The 3,932-nt window shown below is 34.5% G+C and overlaps 1 non-coding gene across 1 annotated transcript; it reads left to right on the top strand.

Moving 5' to 3' along the window:
- On the top strand, positions 1–83 carry TRNAL-CAG (transfer RNA leucine (anticodon CAG)). Its single transcript has one exon. It is a non-coding gene; the product is annotated as a tRNA-Leu (tRNA).
- The last annotated feature ends 3,849 nt before the right edge of the window (positions 84–3,932 follow it).

Raw genomic sequence — 3,932 nt, 5'->3', positions numbered from 1 at the left:
GTCAGGATGGCCGAGTGGTCTAAGGCGCTGCGTTCAGGTCGCAGTCTACTCTGTAGGCGTGGGTTCGAATCCCACTTCTGACAAGAACCGTTTTTTTTATTTCATTTGGTTAAAATTTTTTTAGTAAGTTCAATTTGAGAGAGCTTGAATACGCGTTAATAGAATGTGGTTATCCAAAAAAACACGGAAAAATACTGATTTTTAATTAAAAGTGCATAGGTACAGCCAACTTTCGATAATCCAAACTAATTATTGCAAGGAAAACTCGCAGTATAGAAACTTTCGAATTATGGGTTTGTTTTAGAATGTAAGGTCTAACTAGCAACTTTCGACGAAAAATAAAATATCGACCGGACTAGCAGATTGTTCCCTTTTTAATAATTTTCTTAATTCTTTAAAAATACGTTTTACAGTACAGTTACGGTCTGTTGATGCCCTTTTTCTGGAAATAGAGTTGATGTCGTTCATCCGGAACGCATCAAAAATAAATCAGAATTTAGAAGTGCTTCATACATACATACATACTGCACACCGTTTTCAAAAGGGGAACAACTAAAAATTTACACGTTTTTCAGAAAATGCGAACAACTATTTCCTACCTTATTCTGCTCATATGGGCAAGGGAGATTTTCTCCTAGGTTTTCTTAACAAATTATAACAAAAATTTGCTACGGCTTTTGCAGAAAGGTAAATAAAAGCTCATTGTACATTTTTAACGCATAATTTCAAAAATTACAAATTTTGAGTTGTGTCTTTTTTGAAGATAGTGTGCGATATGTATTTATGTATTTTTTACATTGATTTCGCTGGCTCTTCATTGTTTCGTATGGTAGAGCTGATCAACCGTTTATTTTTAATATTTCGCATTTTTTAGCTGTCGAAAACCCCTTGCCAAGCAATGCAATATTTTTGACAGAAATGTCATTCAGTGTTTATGAAGAATGCAAAGCAGCTGCCGATGCATTTTTCGCGACATTTTTTGCGTGTTAAGCGGGCAACATATTTGCCATTGACAGCTCGTATGATATGAAAAGCAAGCGAAAAATTTTTGCGAAATGCGTATAACACATTTTTAAATGTATGAATTTGTGATATTTCAATATGCCGATGGGGTGAACTTGATTCGAATTTCAAATGCGTTTGGAAAAAATGCGTATACTTGGTTATGTTCACAAGAACACATACATAGATTTCGATATCTTTGGCTCGATTAGCGAACAAGTTTCAATAAATGCTACCATTTAACTTGTTTATAAATACGTTTTGTTCATTTAACTACTTCAAGCCCATTTAACATGTTTAATTAGTCAATTTGAACGTGGCATAAAATTCCATTTTTACAATTTTTATTGGCATACTCCAAATTCATTTTAAAATTGTTATATACATACCGAAAGTAATATATTTGGGCATACAGAATACTGTGCAAAAATTCTAAACGTCAATATTTAATTACTTTTAAATAATATGGCTTTTAAGTTAAGGCGTGCGAGTAATCGTGTTAGATGACTTCGTATAGTGCTACGGGGCGTATACGTTACCTACGCAACTACGGGTATACATTAGAAATGCCATTTTAAAATCGAAGATCGATTAATCGATCCGGCAATCGATTCAAAAAATTCGAGAATCGACATTCGACTTTTTCCTCAATTGATGCATATCATTTAACAGATGTTGGGTTTTGTTGTGTTTTATTTATAAAAGAAACCTGTAGCCTTATTGAATCACCCTATGTATATTTCCACGAAAATCGGTGTCCAGCAAAGGTTGCAACGGGCAAAAGCCATTGATTTGCTTAATATGAAATTTTATTTCTTCGTCAACAAATAACAAATATGTAAGATTATACTCGTATAAATAGTATACAAGGAATTATCGAAAACACATTTAGTCAGTAGTTGCATATGCAGCAAGTAGTATTTGCGTATTTGTAAGCAAATGAATACCTAGATAATTGATTCAGAAAGGCATATTTTTATGTAAATAGCATTATACAAGTATTTGAGGGCGAAACCGTTCGCTCAATAATAAGCCTTGCGCCTAAAAATATACAACACCTTTCGGGAAGGATAACATATTTATATTGGTAAAGGTTTTATATTGAACCTCTTCCGCTTTTGTGTTGCATATTTTTAGGCCCGTTTGTTATTCATTTAGAGACTTCTAGCGATAGGAATTTAGCATAAGGATTTCTAGAAGCCCGCTGCAGACACAATGAAGATGTATGGGATTTAAAAAATAGTGGCCAAATATATACAAAAAACACGTTTGTCGACTTAATTTAATGGAATGAAAAAATCATTCGCGCCTGCAAGATAACGACACGTGAGTGGAAGATCGAACGTCCTACTTCAGAATTTGATTGAAGAATTTGATTGTACTGAAAACCTGTAGTCTCTGTGAAATTGGCCCTAAATGCGGTATAGTATAGTACAGTATATTAACAAAAATGGTGTCCTGTCTAAGTGGAAAAGAAATCGACCGATCACCTCTAATGTAGCGCCCAGAAAGTTCTAACGAAAAAGTCATTGATATCTTCGACTTTTTGTATAAATATCTACGTATTAGCGAAAAGACTAAAATACCAAAAATTCCCCAAGGCGGTTAAGTCACAAGTTCCACACAGGCACACGCACCAAAGTTACGCGTTTATACACCAGGGCAAATTAAACCCTATAAATATGCAACGAAAAAGTTTATATTTCTTTTTTGCAGTGTTGCGACTAATTTTATAGACGAATTTACGTCTTCGCCAGTGTTGCCCACAAATTTTTTTTTTCGAAAAACTGCAAACAAACTTAATTTTCAACAAAGAGGATTGTAACCTTCAAAAACGAAGAGATTTTTGGAAAATACAGGGTTGTTTAGCCATATCACTGGGATGCATTCAAATCTGATCTTTTGCAAAAATTTTAATTTGTACAAAGGGTTAGGGGGTTTGCTAATTTTTGGTGACAAGTGGCAAGGGTGGGTCAGCAGTGGAATTCTGACAATGGCTGCGCTAAATTTACGTCGCTAAAATTCTCTAAATGAAAAGCAGTGTGGCCTAAATGTTTACAACATTTCGGTTATAGTTAAGTGATGCATATTTTTAGGCTTCGTTTTCTGCATAAACATCCGCAGTCTAGTAATTCGCTAAATCTTGCAGTATGGCGGCCAACTACTTAGATGTTGCATATTCTTAGGGGCGCTTGTTATTCTATTGTAGATTTTCAGTGGTCAAAATTATCGATAGCAAATATCGGAGTCTAGCTGCTGGATGATGATTACGTCAGCAATATTTATTTATTAACTTTTCTGATTTTTCTGAAAAACTCAATAGATCCCAAATTCAACAACTATCCGATGTGCGTTAAATTTTTTAGGCTATAAATTCTTCATTTTTAAACTGATAACTGCCGACCGTGAATAAAAATAAAGACGCATGAAAAAAATGATTACGCAAGCAAAGGAGGAGAGAGAAGGGGTAAGAACTTAACTTACTTTTGCTGACAAAGATTGCGGAGCGGTTAAAAATTACTGAAACTCTGCCTACGCAATACTTGAATGGCCCCTAGCAAGTATCTAATTTAGAAAATCCAGAATTTGCAGTTAAAACTGTGAATATGGCAACATTTGTCTTCAACACACACACACTACAACCAACAAACAATTTTCTCCCGCCCACACTCCAACAAACCGTTTTCACGCAGCATTTCTTCATTGACATTGTATGAGTTTTTCTGTTGCTGTTGGTAAGGAAACTTTCGGTTAATGCGCAAAAACCAAAACAAAAATAAATGATAATAACAATAACAGCAAAAATAAACTACATATTGCATTAAGAAAACCAACGAAGAGCTGCGATAGCACGTACAACAACAACAATGTGAGTACTCCCATGAGCTGTGTTTTAATATTTAACGAACCCAAAAATCTCCACTAAAATT

This window comes from Rhagoletis zephyria, unplaced genomic scaffold, assembly GCF_001687245.7.
Source record: "Rhagoletis zephyria isolate East Lansing unplaced genomic scaffold, Rhagoletis_zephyria_1.1 Rzeph_scaffold_00379, whole genome shotgun sequence".
Taxonomy (NCBI): Eukaryota; Metazoa; Arthropoda; class Insecta; order Diptera; family Tephritidae; genus Rhagoletis; species Rhagoletis zephyria.
Note: the sequence above shows the minus strand (reverse complement) of the source record. Positions and strands in the feature narration are given on the sequence as shown.